The 21,152-nt window shown below is 35.7% G+C and overlaps 1 long non-coding RNA gene across 1 annotated transcript; it reads left to right on the top strand.

Annotated features, from left to right (window-relative positions):
• The first annotated feature begins 1,409 nt into the window (after positions 1 to 1,409).
• LOC107077587 (uncharacterized) lies at positions 1,410 to 20,392 on the top strand. Its single transcript, XR_001478589.2, has 6 exons — positions 1,410 to 1,474; positions 2,428 to 2,626; positions 12,032 to 12,100; positions 16,118 to 16,185; positions 18,579 to 18,613; positions 19,556 to 20,392. It is a non-coding gene; the product is annotated as an uncharacterized lncRNA (long non-coding RNA).
• Positions 20,393 to 21,152: the final 760 nt, after the last annotated feature.

Genomic DNA, 21,152 nt, shown 5'->3' with positions numbered 1-21,152 from the left:
TCTTAGTCTAATAATCATATTCCTTGAATACATAATATAATGTATTGTACTGTATATATTTTATAAACATATAAAATGCACAGACCATTTTACCTACCATTTTAAAATGTAAAGTAACTGTCAGGATTCATTTTGAAAAGTAGATTATATGCCGGAGACTGGAGGCAGTGTACATGAATGGTGGTAATATCGTAGTTGATGCAGAGTATGAATATTTTTGTAAATTCACATAATTCTTTAATGAATTTTACTCCCTCTTTGGGAGATCAGAAAATATAATTTTGGTGTCAGGATATTTGGGTCACACATTGAATGAAAAACTACAGTAGATGCTTTTTTGTTACTTTGGGATTTTGTTAGTGACATTTATTTATTTTTCTTTTTTTATTTTATTTTAGGGACCAGGAATTGTATGCTTCACCAATTTGGTGAAAAATACATTGACACATAAGCAAAATTTTCCAATGCCTCATATACATACTGTTACTATTTACAACATGATACAGTTTCAGTTAGACAGAGCAAATCTTGCAATGAGTTACTGAGTCAAAGAATTCAATGAAGTAAAATCCACAGATATACCTGCATCATTGACATAATTATTCAGATCACTACTTAATCTGATGACTTACAGTATATATTACTTTGCTTTTAAATACAGTTTTTAAAACTTTTACCTCTAAAAATAATAATTAAAATCTAAATTAAAATTATCCTCTTTTTAATTACTAGTTATACAAAATAACTAATAATTCTGTGTATTGTGTGTAATTAAAAACATAATAACTGTTATTAACTGTTAAACAGTATTGTGACAAGAGTATCCTATTTGGAGTTGTGTGTAATCACTATATTTAATTAAATTGTCACCAACTTATATAGTATGATAAGTATGATTAGGAAAGAACTAATGGGTTAATAAATATTTAGATTTTTTTTATTATTTATTATGACAGCCATAGACAGCTATGGTACTTTAAGGATTAATTGCACCACCTGGCAGTTTTACAATTTAGTGGAGTCTTGCATCAGATTATTTGACGAAAGGAAAACAGCAAGACATGATGCTATTTGTCATGCCTTTTGCGGTATACCTCTTGGCACTTTGTGTGGCTCTTTTCTAGCACCCAACCCTCAATCTTTACCCTTGCAACAGCTGCCTGCAGCTAGCTGTATCATTTCCACAACCCAGCAAATAGACTATATATTTATATTTGTCTGCTTATAACATTATTGGAATTTGACTATAAGTGAAATGCTAAAATAAAAATGTTGAAGATCTGCACAGATGTTTTGGAACTTTGGAACACACTGACTTTTGATATAACTGTAAATAACAGATGCAGCTCTGACTCAATACTAAGGAAGGAAATTAAAACACGTGATAATACTGTCTTGTTTTCCTTTATTATGCTGTTCATATATTCTGTCTTTACTTCAAGGCAGAAAAAGATGTGGAGATTTGGGATAACAGGTAATTACCAACTGTAAAGAAGTTAGTTTTAATTAATTTTAGTATCAATATAAATAATAGCAATCATTTTAAAAATCAGATAAAAAATGAATGCCATTAACAACATAGTATAAAATCCTAACATTTAAAATGCTATGTAGTTGTATTTATCTCATCTTCAGGAGTTAACATCTTAAGACATCTAAGAGCAAAATCAAATAATCATTTTGAGTGGTAATTTTCATATTAAATGAAGAAATTTAGCACAGGAGAGGAAATATTACTCTACTCATTGTAGAGTAAATGTTAATTAATTATAATATGTTTTTATTACAGTACGTAGCTTGGAAGATTCATGACCAAAAAATCGTAGTTGCTTAGGAATTTGTTTACATATTGCATATTGTATATTTTAACTATGTACAGATGCAGCCATTCAAAGTGCGCAGTACAAAATTGTAGCATGTATTTTGAGATGCATTGTAGTAAAGCAATACTTCAGCGTAGAAATGGAAAGTGCAGTGTAGATATCGGACAGATGTTTGCAGTGTAAAAGACAGCAGTATTCTGATTTCCTTGTTCAATTTAGATGATTGTTTTCTAGTTAAAACACTGCTGGTTGAGGCAAGACAAGCTGCTTTTTGCAGTGGTATCACTGCTGAGAGTTTTACATAATCAGTCCCTGAATCCTAGTTTGCAGGTGACGTTGATTACTGATCCCAGAGCTCAGTCCTGCAGTTTTACATTTTAGCCTGAAGGTTTTATGGTTGTGTTTTTTTTTATCTGCAGCTGTGTGAGATGTCTAGTTTTAAAAAATGGACATGTAGTAATGTAAAATTAAAAATCATAATCATCCTAAACTGAGGATGATGGAATAATTTTCACTAAATTAGGTGGTCACTCAAAGCAGGAAAACAACCACTGCATACAAGGAGACCTCGATATAGTCTCTGACTGTCTGTCTGCTTTGACAGGTGACGTGTCTTGCCTGTGACAATAAATCCAATACCATTGAGCCCTTCTGGGACTTGTCACTGGAGTTTCCAGAGAGATACCATTGTAATGGAAAAGAGACGTCTGCGCAGTATCCTTGCTTGCTGACAGAAATGTTGGCCAAGTTCACAGAGACCGAAGCCTTGGAAGGAAATATCTATGCCTGCGATCAGTGCAACAGTGAGTATGTACACACCACAGGCTTGGCTACCTGGGCCCAGCCTTCTCCGATACATTCGCCGCACTGAAAAGAAGGGGCTCAGAGGTTTTCCCAGCACCGTTCTCTCATTTTGTGGGGAAAAACCCTAAGGGTTACAGCTAAATTGTAAATTTAATTGAATTGGCATTTTCCATCTTATTGTTTATTTTCCTGTTGTGGTATTTGGTATATTATGGCCAGCAGCCATATCACTCTGCAACTCACAACTGGCAACCCACTGAAGCTAAGCAGGTGTGTTGCCTGGTCAGTACCTGGATGGGAGACCTCCTGGGAAAAACTAAGGTTGCTGCTGGAAGAGGTGTTAGTGGGGCCAGCAGGGGGCACTCACCCTGCGGTCCATGTGGGTCCTAATGTCCCAGTATAGTGACGGGGACACTATACTATAAACAGGCGCCGTCCTTCAGATGAGATGTAAAACCAAGGTCCTGACTCTCTGTGGTCATTAAAAATCCCAGGGCGTTTCTCGAAAAGAGTAGGGGTGTAATTTCCCATTGGCCTTTATCAATCATGGCCTCCTAATAAGGAGGCCATGATTACCTCATGGCCTCCGGAGGTAATTGGCTACGGCGTCGCTCATTTTGACGCAAGATGACGCGGGGTACCGTGGTACGTGATTGGTTGACCGACAGGGGCACTCGTGGTCCGTTGGTCTGTCGTAGAAGGATTTACTGTAAACATCTTTACTGTGCCCGTTGTAGTATTGAATATTCATATGGAATTTTACCACTGAAGGGAAATCTTAGTGCCTGAGCATAAACAGAATAGGAGCATACTGCAACGCGTGTGAAGGCCATAAACTATATTAATTTTGGAACATAAACATACAGTATATGGCTGGTCTCGGTACTTTAAAGAAAACATACACGAAACATGGTTTCATTATGACCAGAATCGGTCTTGAGATATTTTTAACTTGATTTACAGTATTTGAGAGGTATATCTTGACACCGTTACTACGTAAATACTGCTCACGTATATGTTTCTAGGTTTATATTATGCATTTCATATGGTCAAATTACTTTTGAGCAACTGATAAGAAGCACGAAACGGTATGCCCAGGGCATTTTAGTTTGGTTTTGTGCGGGGACTCTGTTTAAACTATATCGCCGTGGATTGATTAGAGATATCAAGAACATAAGTCATTTTTTAAATGTTGTAGTTCGTCTTGTAAACATGTTACGAGTACATCATCTGTCAACAATTATACAGGTTCTGTTTCCATATTGCGGATTTTGGTTACGTAATATTATTTTCTAATTTCACATTGTGAATATATGATTTGGGCAAACAGAGCCGCAAAGAAGTACATTATGGGTTGTTGTTTTTTTTTGCAGTTTTATCTAGAACAAGTGATGCTTAAACCTTTGTCTGATTCTTGTGAAACTATCCACACGACAGTTACCTAGGAGTTGACTTCAGTGATGTCACTGATTGATGTTTCTAAAAATCCATCCACTGTAAAACATCTTCTCCAGTTGTCCTGCATATGTATTCACTAATGAAGCTGTGTGTTCTGAGCCTGGTTCTCTACATTTCTGTATGAACCAGCTTAGAGGGCTAAAGACAGCTTGTGTTTAAATTGAGTGTAAGGTAATTTATGCTTCTAAAGTCATGGTCAGCATTTATTATTGTACTGTGCTGTAAACTTGTTCTGTGCCTAATTACATTATTTTATAGCTTTATCAAATCTGTACATTGTCTGTCGATAATGTTTCTGTAGTGCTTTTTCAGCACTCACCATGTGACTGTGCTGGTGGCGCTGTGGGTTAGGTTCCTGACTCCCATGTCACATGGGCTGTGATTGAATCCCATGGAACTATGACTTTATTTTTTAACAAACATTTCTTTGAAAAAATGAAACATTTCCCTTGGTCAGAGATTAAAGAAAACCTCACTTGCACCAAACAAATTTATATTTCTAAATATCACAACATGATCGAATTTAAGTCTTTTTAATAACAATGAATAGTCACCTATGCGTTACAAAATAAACATTTCTATTGATTTGAATCGCGTTTTGATTAAAATCGTAAACGCGTGTTTAAATATATGTGTTTAAAGACGATATACTGTATAAAAGCGTTGATTCTTATGGAATGTGTTCCGCCAGGGATTCAAAAAATTTATTTTTTTAATCGCGTATCTAAGGAAAATTGCAGTATATCTTTGTTCATGCACAAACAGTGGCATGTTACATTATTAATTTGGGTGTCTCCTCTTGCCAGAAAGCTCTAAATTGCACTTTGAGTGCGGTTTTTGACTTTTTCTAAATTGCAACCCATAAATAAAGCTGATACAGTTTAGACTTACTGTATTCTAAACTGTATTACAGCAGCACATTGGACAATGCAACGTAAATTGCAAAAATGCACTTGGAATCTGTCCAAGCCCTACTACGAAAATTATTTAAATGCGACACTTATCATTCATCTTTAAATAAACTTTATTTTATATCGCGTTTTAAGCGAATAGGTAATTAGATTGCTCATAAACCTAATCGCTTTTTCTACATAAACACAGCGTGATTGCTCTCTGAAAATGCCTTTTATTTATATTTAGACTCAGATTTCAACTATAGATCGTATTATTATAAACTTTCTTGGAAAAATGTCTTTTATGTAAACCATGTTTGCTATTAATTCATTTAATATGTTTATACGGCTAGAATTCGTTCATTGTCTTCCAATCGAGTCGAGTTGACATTGGAAGCTTGCCACGCCTGGACTGTTACACCAATGCATTAGCATGTTAAAGCGATTTCATTGATGAGCCTAGCTTTCTTAACTAGTACTGTAGTAACTGGAAGTACTGTACTTCCTACTTAGAAAATACCTGTGAAACCGGTTTAATTCGTCACAGCCAGCACTCACGCAGAGAGGGGGGTTGTACTCGTTAATGTCCGATGACATACAAGTGGAAAGATTACAGATTTTAATCGTCTTTTTTTCAGAACCAGGGTAAATCTGATCATATTTCTCTCTAACAATAATAAAAAACTTTATTTTACATTATTTTACATATCCCGCTTACACATCGCACGACTTTAATAAATCTATTCTTTATTAATACTAAATAAATAATACTAAAAATACTACAGCAAAGAGGTCACTTGATTTTTGGAATAATTCCAAATACCACAATGATCCACTGGCATCCCTGAAGTCTGTTTAGTCCATAATCTTCCAAATACAATCACTAAGCAATTATAAGAATTATACCATCCTATTTCTTTGTGATGTCCTGTAAAAACTAAACCTATTTTTATAAGGCTTTTACTCAAAAGATTTCCAAACACACAAAGCATTTGTGAAGTACTATAGTATTTCTAAAGGTTACTGGTACAACATCAATCATTAAAGCTTAACAATAAAGTTTAGATTGCTGACTATGGACTAACTACATTAACTAACTGCAATGCAACAGTATACATTGTACAAGTAAGAATATCTGGTTGAATTCTTGCATTTGTAGCTAATTTAATCCGAGAGATTTTAAGTTTTAACAGAAGAAAACTATGAATATGAAAACAGCCATAACAACAAAAATTACTGTGCAAATATCAAAAGGCTACTTCAGTAATTAAATAATAATCACAGTAGAAACCAGACACTGTTTACACCATATTGTTAAGAAAGACTCAAGACAGAAATGTTCATGTACAGCTGGAAAAAACAACTTCTTAAACAACAGTGAAGGCTGCAACATTATGCCCATGCTTTTCCACACTTGTAAGGATAACCTTAAAACTTAGGCTGTTGAGTCCAATCAATTAAAGCTGGAGTTCTGCAGGTTGTACAGGCTTAAAAGGTAGATTGGTAGTTTATCTGCAATATAACAAGTAATAGGTTTATTCCATGCTGAAAAAAAGAAGAAAGAGAACACAACGTTTCGGCCGTGGAGCCTTCTTCAGGTGTGACACCTGAAGAAGGCTCCACGGCCGAAACGTTGTGTTCTCTTTCTTCTTTTTTTCAGCATGGAATAAACCTATTACTTGTTCCTTTGCAGCCTACGCATGCTGACACAGCTACCCACCTGAACTATATCTGCAATATAGTCCAGTACTTTAGGTGTTTCTTGGTTTAATTTTCCTGCTTATTAATGCTTACTTTCCTACATTTCCAATGCAGTTCACTATCATTATACACAAAAGCCAAACCATAAACTTTGAAGCTAGCAGACTTCAAGAAAACACCTGCTGGTGTTAAATGGTGAGGTTTTATTATAATCTAAGGTATGAAAACAAACTAGCTACATTTTTAACACACTTTATAATATGCCACTTTTTTGTTGTATCCCAAGTGATTTGAAGCATTTCTGTTTTAATTGAACTTCTAGAGTTATTTCTCCAATGTTTAGGAGGATATCGCCATAATAAGGGCATCCTTGTCATATGCTAAAAGAATAGCTTATAACAGGAAATGCAAAGTCTGTTTTTTTTAAAAAGCTCCTTTAAAGCCGGTGCCCCAGAGGGTCCATTTATGTTGAGCTGTGAAAGTGCTTTACAGTAAAAACCTTGTGTAAATGGTTAAAAGCAATGATCCAGGGACCAAAGGTGATTCAGGAGCCTAGAACCAATATTTGTGTGCTCGGTGCAGTCAGATGTTGAAATTTGTTCCCTGTTTTTGAAAAGTGAGACATCAACTGCAAAGTGACATGACTGAGAGTCCTGCAGATACAGGGTACCTCATAATTTTAATGAAAATCAAATGTGTACTGTACGTGTAAAACTGAAGCTGACCTAACAACCATCCCCTTTTCTGCAGAGAGTGTTTAATTGTACTGTTTCAGCACATCAGTTTTTTTTTTTCCCCCAACAACTTTCCAGAGGAGCTATACATATTTTAAATAAATACACACAGTATTGCTCATAAGGTCTGCTATTTGAGGTCCAGTTATTTAGATGCATACATCTTATTTTATCTCAGCTTTTCAGCTGAGATACACTGATCATACATAAACAATGCAGTAAAAAAATGTCTCATCAAGTATTTAATCATTAGGTGTAACAGTTTCCCTTTAGGCCTCTGAAAACACCACCTTCTACCTTGTGAATACCAGTACCTCCTAATTGTCTAAAGGCTTTATTTCTTAAGAGCATGACATTAAAAACTGCTCAACTTTACAGCTGCATGTTTGCTTGCAACATTCCAATACTTCTCAAGCAGTGAAAACAAATAACCTGCTGCAAAGCTGCTTATTATGGAGAAAAAAATCTCAGTTACATTCCCAGATCATAATCATTAGCTTTTCCAGCTGCAAATAACTACAGGTGCAAAGAGACAATGTTCAGACACTCAAAACAACCTGCTGAAACATGAAACCAAGTAATTGTCTTCAGAGATGTTTATTGTCTGGCATACCTCAGGATAACACAAAACCTTCCATACAGCCAGAACTATACGGTGTACTGAGAAGAGAGCTAATATACAAAAATAAATCATTTTCAGACCACCATGACAGCAGAACATGAACCCTGTACTGTGCACTTAATACTTGAAGATAACGATTTGTGTGACAAACAAATTAACAAAGTCCCTATTTGTCCTAACAAGGTCCCAGACCAGAATAAAATATCCTTTGCAGGATGATATTTCCCAAAGGCAGATGACCGCACCTGTTGCTTTAAATGAAAAAGGTTTTGTAGAGTTATAACTTCTTTCAACATCAGGTTTGCCCTCGCTAACAGCAGGCTTTCCAGCTATCGTTTGTTTGGTAAATATGGATTTACAAACTACATTATTAACCAAACCATAAAAATCGTTTAAACCTTTATGCAAAAACAACAAAGGAATCATATCTCGCCACTTGGCAGGGTGTTATGATGAAATCATGTCTTTGTTGTTGGGGCGACTTTTTTGGTAGTAATATAATGATTAATATTACTAAGTAATATTCTTTAGTATAAAAGTTTTTATTATTGTTATAGAGAAATATGATCAGATTTTCCCTGGTTCAGAAAAAAGACTATTAAAATCTGTAATCTTTCCACTTGTATGTCATCGGACATTAACGAGTACAACCCCCCTCTCTGTAGGAGTGCTGGCTGCGACGAATTAAACCGGTTTCACCGGAATTTTCAAAGTAAGAAGTACAGTTCTTACTAGTTAAAAAAGCTAGGCTCATCAATGAAATCGCTTTAACATGCTAATGCATTGGTGTAACAGTCCGGGCATGGCAAGCTTCCAATGTCAACTCGACTCGATTGGAAGACAATGAACGTATTCTAGCCCTAAATGTACAGATTTGATCAATTCATTACATAAAAGACATTTTTCCAAGAAAGTTTATAATAATACGATCTATAGTTGAAATCTGAGCCTAAATATAAATAAAAGGCATTTTCAGAGAGCAATCACGCTGTGTTCATGTAGAAAAAGTGATTAGGTTTTTGAGCAATCTAATTACCTATTCGCTTAAAATGCTATATAAAGTTTATTTAAAGATGAATGATAAGTGTCGCAGTTTAAATAATTTTCGTAGTAGGGCTTGGACAGATTCCAAGTGTATTTTTGAAATTTATGTTGCATTGTCCAATGTGCTGCTGTAATACAGTTTAGAATACAGTAAGTCTAAACTGTATCAGCTTTATTTATGGGTTGCAATTTAGAAAAAGTCAAAAACCGCACTCAAAATGCAATTTAGAGCTTTCTGGCAAGAGGAGACACTAATTAAAAATGTAACATGCCACTGTTTGTGCATGAACAAAGTTATACTGCAATTTTCCTTAGATACGCGATTAAAAAAATAATTTTTTTGTATCCCCGGCGGAACACATTCCATAAGAATCAGCGCTTTTATACAGTATATCGCCTTTAAACACATATATTTAAACACGCGTTTATGATTTAAATCAAAACGCGATTCAAATCAATAGAAATGTTTATTTTGTAACGCATAGGTGACTATTCATTGTTATTAAAAAGACTTAAATTCGATCATGTTGTGATATTTAGAAATATAAATTTGTTTGGTGCGAGTGAGGTTTTCTTTAATCTCTGACCAAGGGAAACGTTTCATTTTTTCAAAGAAATGTTTGTTAAAAAATAAAGTCATACTTCCATGAGATTCAATCACAGCCCATGTGACATGGGAGTCAGGAACCTAACCCACAGCGCCACCGGCGCAGTCGCATGGTGAGTGCTGAAAAAGCACTACAGAAACATTATCGACATACAATGTACAGATTTGATAAAGCTATAAAATAATGTAATTAGGCACAGAACAAGTTTACAGCACAGTACAATAATAAATGCTGACCATGACTTTAGAAGCATAAATTACCTTACACTCAATTTAAACACAAGCTGTCTTTAGCCCTCAAAGCTGGTTCATACAGAAATGTAGAGAACCAGGCTCAGAACACACAGCTTCATTAGCGAATACATATGCAGGACAACTGGAGAAGACGTTTTACAGTGGATGGATTTTTAGAAACATCCCATCAGTGTCATCACTGAAGTCAACTCCTAGGTAACTGTCGTGTGGATAGTTTCACAAGAATCAGATAAAGGTTTAAGCATCACTTGTTCTAGATAAAACTGCAAAAAAAAACAACAACCCATAATGTACTTCTTTGCGGCTCTGTTTGCCCAAATCATATATTCACAATGCGAAATTAGAAAATAATATTACGTAACCAAAATCCGCAATATGGAAACAGAACCTGTATAATTGTTGACAGATGATGTACTCGTAACATGTTTACAAGACGAACTACAACATTTAAAAAATGACTTGTATGTTCTTGATATCTCTAATCAATCCACGGCGATATAGTTTAAGCAGAGTCCCCGCACAAAACCAAACTAAAACGCCCTGGGCATACCATTTCACGCTTCTTGTCAGTTGCTCAAAAGTAATTTGACCGTATGAAATGCATAATATAAACCTAGAAACATATATGTGAGCAGTATTTACGTAGTATCGGTGTCAAGATATACCTCTCAAATACTGTAAATCAAGTTAAAAATATCTCAAGACCGATTCTTGTCATAATGAAACCATGTTTCGTGAATGTTTTCTTTAAAATACCGAGACCAGCCATATACTGTATGTTTATGTTCCAAAATTAATATCGTTTATGGCCTTCACACGCGTTGCAGTATGCTCCTATTCTTTTTATGCTCAGGCACTAAGATTTCCCTTCAGTGGTAAAATTCCATATAAATATTCAATACTTAAACGGGCACAGTTAAGACATTAAATATACATATACATACTGTATACAGTACAGTTTGCATACGGTAATATGTTTATGTTCCTAAATCAATCTCTTTTATGAGCATGTGAAAGGCATGGTGAATCGATTCTCAAAAATTACTGTACTTTGCATGATTGGAAACAAATGTGTGATTGTGAAATGCTGTGGTGTTACTTTTACAAAGACAGTCAATGAAAAAAAGAATGTGGACCAGGGCAATACTTTGAGTTTACACTTACAGCTTGTCCAAGGTCATTCATTATTAATACTATTAGTAATACCTTTGTTAAAGACTTTGATGGCGACAGCTCAAACATGAGAGGTTGAGCTTTATTAGCCCCACCTTGCGGAAATTCCCGATACTATTATTTTGCTAGCGGTATTTACCGGTAACTCACGGTAGACTGCGTACAGCGTACCGGAAAATAATGCAGTATCGCCCACGCATTTTGAATGGCTGCATCTGTATTCATTATGCTACTGTAGAAAGTAAGACAGTATTGTGTGTTGATACTTTTATATTCTTGCTGATACTCTTAATGTTGTGATGAACCCAACAGTTGTGTCTTTCATTCCTTGTTTATTGATAAAAAACAGCAAATAACTCTGGTATTCATCATTTAAAAAAATGTGTGGAAGCCACAACTGTTGATATTTTTGATATGTTGATATATGTTGATATTTTTTTCATTTATAAAATTCTGAATTTCTATTTTTTTCTGTTTTTATACAGAAGTATTTCAGAAATTTATAGTAATATCTACAGTAGGTGAATCTAATAACAAAGTAATAAAAGTAAAAACAAGAATATTATTATATAAAATACATAACAGGTGTATACAGTAATGGCCATAAGAGTATTAGCCAGCAATTTCAGAATAAGTAACATTTTTTATTATTTACAATTTGTGAAGAAAAGTAAATAACACACACTGTAAACAATTCTAGGAATGAAATAAATGGGATTGTAATGTATTAAATGTAACTAAGGTTTGCTAAAACAGATTGTGGAATTCCAAGTTGGTTCCAAAATGAGTTATGCTTCATAATATCATTAAAATACATAAGCAATATATAAATACATCTTATAAAAATATACTGTAATAAGCATATATTAGCTACATTTAAAAAAAAGTTTAAATGTGTTTCTTTTGGTATGCAATAGCTATCATTGGCAGATTCCTTCTTGCTGTCTGCAATAGGACAGAATGCCTTCCTAATGGGACATGTGCTGGTAAGCTGCAGTGTATCATTGTATTTTTCTTTATAATTTTGTCTGTAATTTACTAAAAGTGTATTGATTTAATATTTAGAAAATTCTAAATATTTCTAAATGCAGAATATAAATATTTTCACGTTTTTGTTTTAGGGCATGTAAAAACTGTACATTTCTAAATTGTTTTAAATGAAATTAATTTTAGGCTAAACTACTAATTCATATTTTAGTACTGATTTTTTTGTAAATGGCAATGATATAATTTTAATAATAAGTGATAATTTAATTATTAAAATATGTTTGTTCTATCGACAATGTATTGTGTGCCCCGGTTTTTCTTTAATTTCTTTAATTGCTTCAATAATTGTTAAGGTTTTGCTTCCTATTTTAGTATTTTATGATCGATCACATAATTTCTGCATTTATTACATGTCCTATGCAAATCAAGTACTTACATTTATATACATTATATACATTTGACACATTTGACAAAAAGGCTCCAAAGCCAAAACTTTGTTTCTTTTTTTCTTTTCAGCATGGAATAAACCTTAACTTGTCCTTTGCTACTTACATTTATACTTTCCTTAACACTACAATGGCTTAGTGATGTAGCCAAAATAGAGAAAATTAACTCTTTACTTTCCACTTGATTAAGTAGAAATATTAATGCATCCCAATGTGCTTTGCATCTGTCACTCCTCCTTGTCTTCACTTTTGAAGGTGCTTCTTTTCTAATTCTAACTACTGTTTCTTTACTTCATAGTTTTTGTGCAGTGTAATTGTTGGATATAAATGTGCTCAAAACCCCAATTATCCATGAAAAAGCCCATTATTCTTGGCAAGGATCAAGGAGGTCCAGATCCAGAAGGCAGAGGCATAAGCAACCAGGACATAATGCCTGTCATAGAACACATGCAGACATGGACAATTTAGACACAACAAATAAACTACCCCAAAAGTCTTTGGAAAGTGGAGCACTTGGAGAAAGCCCATGTTCACACATGGAGAATCTACATACACTTTACAGGTGTTCCAGCTAGAATCAAACCCAGGACCTAAGAGTCGCATTGACTTCCTTTTGACAGGTTCCTTCTTTGTCAAGCTTGAGACTGCTCTGTTAAAATGTGTAAAGGGGGAAATATAAATATGCAGCTATTTTCAGAACATGAAATCCAACAAATGCATAATATTTTCCCTCTTTTAGTTTATTTGATATTTACTATTATTTATCTGGCCAGGAATTTTACTAGCTTCAGAATTCTCCATGGTAATATATACAGTATTACCATACACATTGGCTTAGGAGCCATATCACCCTGCAACTCACAACTGGTAGCACACTGAAGCTAAGCAGATGAGCCTGGTCAGTACCTGGATGGGAAACCTACTGGGAAAAACTAAAGTTGCTGCTGGAAGAGGTGTTAGTGGGGCCGGCAGGGGGCGCTCACCCTGTGGTTTATGTTGGTCCTAATGCCCCAGTATAGTGATGGAGACACTGTACTGTAAAAAGGCACTGTCCTTTGGATGAGATGTAAAACTGAGGTCCTGACTCTCTGTGGTCATTAAAAATCCCAGGGTGTTTCTCAAAAAGAGTAGGGGTGTAACCCTTATTTCCCATTGGCCCTTACCAATCATGGTCTCCTAATAATCCCCATTTATTAACTGGCTTCATTACTCTGGTCTCCTCCCCACCGATAGCTAATGTGTGGTGAGCGTTCTGGGACACTATGGCTGCCGTCGCATCATCCAGGTGGATGCTGCACATTGGTGGTGGTGGAGGGGAGTCCCCTTTACCTATAAAGGGCTTTGAATGGAGTGTCCAGAAAAGCACTATATGAGTGTAAGCAATTATTAGTTATAAAAATATTATTAGGAGACAAAACATGAAAAGACAGGTGTTCACAATACATTTAAAATAATGTAGACAAATATCACTTTCGTTGACTCTGTAGTTAATAAACTGTAGTTAAGAGAGTTAATTGACTTGACAAATAAATCATTGTTACTTCTGAGGTGCAAATTCTAGAACAGAGTTTGGGGTTACATTTGTATTCCTGTGTGATGTTGCCATAGCCAAAATGTAATGTAGTGTGCTCTCTGAAGGCACCAGTTCTGTAGGGTTTGGGCATTTACTGGGACAATTATTAATTGTAGCAGTAAATCACAAAGTTGATTCTTTTGATGGCTTTAGAATCCAACCATGCGATATAACTCAAACAACGCACACACACAGGTACTAATACACGAGGATACATTTATTAATACATAATATATGCATAAAATATGCATATAAACCTAACAGATCTTATCGAGAGGGTTATCAGAATACAAAAGGTATATATTCAGTCAGTTACAAAGTGTTACACATATCAAGAGGACATATGTTCAGTATATAAATTTCGTAAAATAAATTTCGTTTCGTAAATTAACTTGGTTATAACTTCTACATTAGATACTCAAAACAAGTACATAACTCTTAGGAATTAAATTGATGTCAACTGGTTGGGATAACAATTGAATTATCGAGCTGTAATGCATTGAAGTTGAATACTCATCCAATCTTTGGGGATTCAGATCTCCTGCGGGCACAAAGAAACAGTTGCAGGCTTGTTGCTGTCCAATCCGAGCTCTCTGGCTCTGTGCCAGGCTGTGCTGTGCTGTTTGCGATGGTGCGCTGCAGATGCTCACTGACCGGCTAGTTAATGTTGGCTTTAACTAGCAAAGTTTGCGGACAGGAGAAAAGATGACTGTGAGTCCCAGCAAGTCAGGAAGAGGACCGTTTCGTTCCTGATGAAGAGCTAGTTCTGAATAGTGATTCAGCTGTCCACAGTTCTGACCTTTTCACGAGGCCTGCTGCTGGTGCTAACCTCGGGTGAATCCTCTGGTTACTCTCTGGCAACCTCCGCTCTCGACTCTTAGAACAAAGGAAAGTTCTGGCACTCGGACACACTGGCTGTTCCGTGGTTGTCCGGGCTGAGTCTCTGGATGGTCAGGAGGCGTGCTGCGAGAATGTCCTGTCCTTGGGAGCCTTCTGCTCCTGGGCCATCCTGCCCTGGAATTCTCCTTTGAATTCCCTTTAGAACAGTCCACAGAATTCTCCACTGAATCCCTTCTGAATTTACAGGCTCTCTATGTTGCCTGTTTTTACCTGGAGGAACTTCAGCTTGTTGATTGGCTGAAAGTTCCATGGGCATCAGAGTCCCACGTGGGTTACTCGGCCCTACCAGTCCCTGATTGGTTGATCAAGGTGAGATATGAGTCACTTACTCCTGACACTTAGGAATGCAGTCCAGATGTCCATCTGGCACTCCCTAGACAGATAGGCGCCAATGGATGACCATTGATCATGATAGCCAGGCTTAGCTAAGTGCATCCCCCTTTGGGAGCTGTCCTAGGAAACCTTATCAAAGGAAACCTTACATCAGCCTGCATGAATAGTTTCTCTGTGGCTGCACCACAGAGATGAACAGAGAGATGAGGCCTAATTTGGGAAAGCTCAGAAACACTTAATTCTGCCTTATTAATAAGCCTCGCCGCTACACCTGTCAGAACTGGTTGTGGTCTCTTTTACTCATGACTCAACAGGATACTATAGCTTTTCATAGGTTCACCATATTTTACTGATCAGTCTATATTATGTGCTTATAGTGCACTACGGGAAGCAAAATTGTACATTAAGTACAAATCTAATTATTTTCCTAATACATTTAGGTATTACTATTTGAAAATATATTTAAATATTATAACTTACATTATTATGGAGAGTACATGCATTTTTACTGCCATATTGGGAGTGTATGAATATGACATATTTTTTAAGACTTTTTTTTCTTCTTCCTTGTCCATAGTCATAAACAAGATTCCTTTGCTCTTACCTAATGATTCCACCTTGCATGGTACTGTAGCAGAAATGTATGATTTGTAGATTTTTAATGTACTTGTATTCACTGTAATACTAAATGATGTAGATCTGCTATACCAGATCTAGATGTAAATGACTAGATTACTACAATATCTTTTGTTCTTTGACTTTAGGTCTGAGTGTCAGACTGGTAAATGGGAGCCATGACTGTGAAGGCAGAGTGGAGATCAATCAGTGGGCAGTGAGTGATGTTGGGTGGGACGATCAAGATGCAGAAGTGGTGTGTAGAGAGCTGGGCTGTGGAACACTTCAGTTAGCCAAGGGCAAAACACTTTTTGTACAAGTGCCATATTCACCCATGATCACAGATGTTCAATGTTCTGGCAATGAGGCCTCTTTACTACAGTGCACTTTCAAAGCCAGATTACATTAACTAATCATGTTTGGTAGAACTATACACACCTCCTTACCATAAAAATACATATATTAACAGGGAGGAGTTAATTTCTCTAAATGATTTGTGATGTATAACAGGCTATATTTTAAAAATGTAGTTTATTCATAATACAACTTTTCCAGTTAAAAATCTTCTGTTTACTGCTCTTTTCTCAAAAAACATTGTAAGTCACCTGTAGAAGACTACTTGCCCTGCATGTTAATTATAAAAAAAAATGTAACATTTTCACACCATTGCATCTTATGTAAACACATATTGTCATGCTGTGGAAAGGTATGACAGAGTTTGGCTGGAGAGGGAAGGTACAGTGACAGGCACTATGAGAAAAAATATAAAAATTAAATTAAAATAAATCTACTCAAGTGATCAGCGCCACCTGAGAATTTTGACAGTTTAATCATTACACATTCAAGAAGGTGGGGAACGTGTGTGCATATTAGGGTGGAGCGGTGGCTCTGTGGCTAAGGATCTGTGCCTGTGGTTTGAAGGTTGCCAGTTCAAATCCAGTGGCTGGCAGAGGAATCCTCCTCTGTTGGGCCCCTGAGCAAGGCCCTTAACCCCAACTGCTCCAGGGTTGCTGTGCTCTGACCCCAAGCTTTTCTCTCCCTGTTTGTGTGTCTCATGGAGAGCAAGCTGGGGTATGCAAAAAGACAAATTCCTAATGCAAGAAATTGTATAGGGCTAATAAAGTGATCTTATCTTACATTAATAAATGTAGGAGGTAATGATAAATATTTTTAGTAAAATGAAAGACATAACTACAAGAACCATTACCTGAGACATCTTATTATTCCCTGATAAATTGACTTAGTGATCTCACTAAAGCATGAGGAGTTGCAAATGCTTCAGCTATCACTTCTTTGTTATTCATTAACTACTTTGATCAGTATCATAAAGGGTTGACTTTGCACCTCAAGTGAGAAAAACAGGATATGACTAAACAAGGCTAAAGTCTTGTACACTGCTTCTGTTTATAAACTGTACAATAATACACTTTAAAGACATCTACAGTATGGTGATTGATTCCCCATGGAACACAGTTCTGGGGAACTGTAAGGTTCCTTCAACAGTGCAGAGCTTCCCAAAATTAAACTACAAGCTCTTAATGTGTGGTTAGGTTTCCACTCCCTTCAATGCATTCATTTTCTAATCCATTCAGTGTCACAGGGGAGTCAAATACTATCCTGGCAAGCAACAGGCACAAGGTGGGAAACACACTGGCCATCTTAGGGTAAATACAGACACAAACAGACATGCATATACTCACACCAGGCCATTTCTCCCAGAAACGAATTAACCTACCAGTATGGTTTTGGTCTTTTGGAGGCAAACACAGCACCCAGGAGAATCCCAAAGTGAACACAGGGAGAATGTACAAACTCCATGTAGAAAGTAGCCTACAGTAGGTCCAGAATTCAACCTAGGGATCCAGCACTGCAAGTTAGCAATGCTAACCCTGTGCAACCACCCTTTCTTCCACTTTTTGTAGTTTGAAAATTACACACATTCAAATTGAGATCCATTCTCTTTATAGGTAATTAAACTGATGTTCAGGAGGGATGTTGGGAACCAAGGTAGTTTTGCCTCAGCTAAAGCATTATCATTCCTGACAAAATCCATCTCATTAGTAGCCACACAGGTTAAGGTAAAATGCCTTTATACCTATACAGTTAATAAACATTCTGAACAAACATTATATTAGGGTGTCATTATTCCCCCTTCTCAGTTGTGAATCTGTGTACTACTGTATCTTTGCTTTACATTGCTGAAGCATAGGCAGGTATCTTCTATAGTGTAGTGCGAGAAAAGCTGAATGGCTGAATCTTTGATGTAGTTTGTCTTCATCTTCATTTCTGGACATGAAATATTTAGGTTCCCATCACAATATGACAATAAGCTGAATGCTAATAAATGTAGCTTTCTACTTCCAGTAATATGGGAAAGACAAAGGACATACTGTACACTGTCCTCTGATACAGTCATACTTAGGTTACTCTGAAGCCTAACCCACTAAGAGTGAAAATACTGTATATTTTCTTATTAGTTTCATAAAGACAGCAGCAATTTTCTAAGTTTACTATTAAACAATCAATATATGATACAGAAGAAAAATTAAAAAGATGCATAGTAGAGCTATACCTCCACTAATTAATGATACACTTTTTTTTAATTTACAGGGTACCCAAGGAAGTGCAGCAAACGTTTAAATAACGTAAGTTTTTGTGAGAATCATGGACTGAAAAGAATAATCATGAAACTAGACAATTATTCTAAAATATTAATTTGAGAGATAACATAATAAAAAAAAACATTTGATTCTGCAGGAAATCAGAAAAGTAAAATATTACAAAACTAGAATGTAGGTGACATGTTTCTGACCTTAACATACATTTTCAGTTTTGGAAGGAGTACTTGACTAAATACAAAAATGCAATGGAGTCATCTAGATCCAGCTATTTGTCCCTCAACAATCCTAGACACATGTTCTCAACCATAAACAGACTACTAAAGTTAAATTGCCCCACCACATTACTGGCCTCATCTCAAATTTGCCTGACATTCCATAGAGATTACATCCTATGTTAGTCACTAACCATAGCTAAGAAACTGGTCAACACTTTCATCTTCTCTCAAATTGATTACTGTAATGCCCAACATCAGTATGTCCATAATTCAGCAACCAGAATCCTGACTAGATCTTGTGCAAGTGATCATATTACTGCTTTCATGGAGTCTTTGCACTTGTTTCCTCTCATGTTTTGTATCAACTTCAACTTCAGGGTCATCTAGAAGTCTCTACATGACTTGGCACCTCAGTACCTGTCTGACGTAGTACAGTATCATCCCACACCCCACCTCAAATTATTCGTTGCTGATCACTTTTAAATCAAAACTCAAAACCTTCTAATAAAGTTTCTTATACTTAACTGTTTAAGACTTTGAACAGAAAATACTACAGTACAATGGACCTTTTAAAACGTTTTTCAAAACTTCAAAGGAATTGAGAAAAAAATGTGAACTTGAAACATGAACCAGATGACACAAGTGAAAACTATGTGATAGTGTATTTAAAACTGAAAACAAATCAAAGTTGTGGGGGGATCAGGAATTACCTCTAGCCATTTGTTTAAATTGATTCTCTGATTTCTTTCAGGAAATGGCTTCATGAGACCTTTGCATCAAATAGCCTTATAGCTACCCGAACAATGGCTTCCTCATGTTTATAATCTTCCTAATGATCTCATGCTCCTAAATATTCTAGTTGTGCTGCTTGTGATATTTTGAGAATAAAGAGTGAAGTAGATGGTGATTGTGAATAATTGTTTTATAATGAACATCACACAGATTTTCATATCTGTTTGATATTCCAGTCTTTCCTTTTTTCTTTTGCAGATAAATGCTAGAAGTTATATATACAAAGTTTTATCTAGTTATTGTTCCAACACCAAAACCAAAAATTATCCACAGGTTTGAAATTATTTTTTCTGTTACTGTATATATATTGTATATTGTAAATAAATATTATTATCAGTGGGGGAAGTACACATGTATTGTATTGGGCTCCCAACTCCAGCCTTGGAAAACTGTGTTTTTGTAGGCTTTGTTGGTGTCTTTAAATTAGCATCACTTAGAGAGCTGGGAAAACTGCAACTATTAAGTTAATAAATACTTCAATTAGAACTGAAAGTGTTTTGATGGAGGGCAAAATCTGCAGAACTGCAACCTTCCAGGAGTTGGTTTGCAAACTACAGCACTCTCAAATAGCAGATATGAATGGCACTTCTGTTGTACTTCTGCAGGTTGAAATGGTTTGTATGGCTTGAGATTTATACATTTTTATACACCTTGTTATTTACAGCACATTGTTGAACATTTGAGGTCTTTACTGAATAAGATTAAACGTCTGAGTAATTTGACCATACAGGAGAGAATGATAGCAGGAGAAATTGTCCTGCAAAATGTTGAAAATATTACTATACCCATGTCTGATACGTCTGATGAATTCATGAAGAAAAACATGAGTGTTGATAAACTAGGTATGGAAATACAATATCTGAAAATATGGTTTTAATTAGTGGTATTTGAATCTAATTTTCTTCCTAACAGTGTATGTAATAGTTGTACAAAGATGGTTACAAAGGTGTGACAAATTGATTTTTAATAGTCACAAAATACAAAAAAAGAATCAATAGATTAAATATGACCCTGCCTTTTATTTGAAATAAAGTTCTCAAATGTTCTTTTTTTAAAAAAAGGTCAGTTTACACACCCATTGCAGCACTTTTGTATTTATTTTAATCATTGCATGTTTCTGTTAATTATGATGGTGAATATTGAAATAATTTAAAAATTCTCCTTAAAAGATCAGGAATATTCATTATTATTTCAATGTGGAGGCAATATGTTTTACTTTTCCTTTAAAGTAGAGTGCACAGTTGAAACCATCTGTTTTGGAAGTAGAATAGTGCTGTGCAGTGATTTACTGTATATGTACATTACATCCATCAATTTTCAACTACTTTATTCAGTTTAGAATCATGGGTGAATTGGAGCCTGGCAAGCAGCAGGTGCAAGGCAGGATACACCTTGACATTGCAAGGTGTTTTGCCAGTCCATTGTGTGACAGACACAAAAACAAAAACTCATAATGCACACACTCACTGTGGGACTGTGGGAGGAAACTGGTGCACCTTGAGGAAACCCAGACGTACATGGGGAGAACATACAAACACCAAGGTCCAAATAGCACT

This window comes from Lepisosteus oculatus, chromosome 11 (genome assembly GCF_040954835.1).
Source record: "Lepisosteus oculatus isolate fLepOcu1 chromosome 11, fLepOcu1.hap2, whole genome shotgun sequence".
In the NCBI taxonomy this organism is placed as follows: domain Eukaryota; kingdom Metazoa; phylum Chordata; class Actinopteri; order Semionotiformes; family Lepisosteidae; genus Lepisosteus; species Lepisosteus oculatus.
This window is presented reverse-complemented; position numbering and strand designations above follow the sequence as displayed.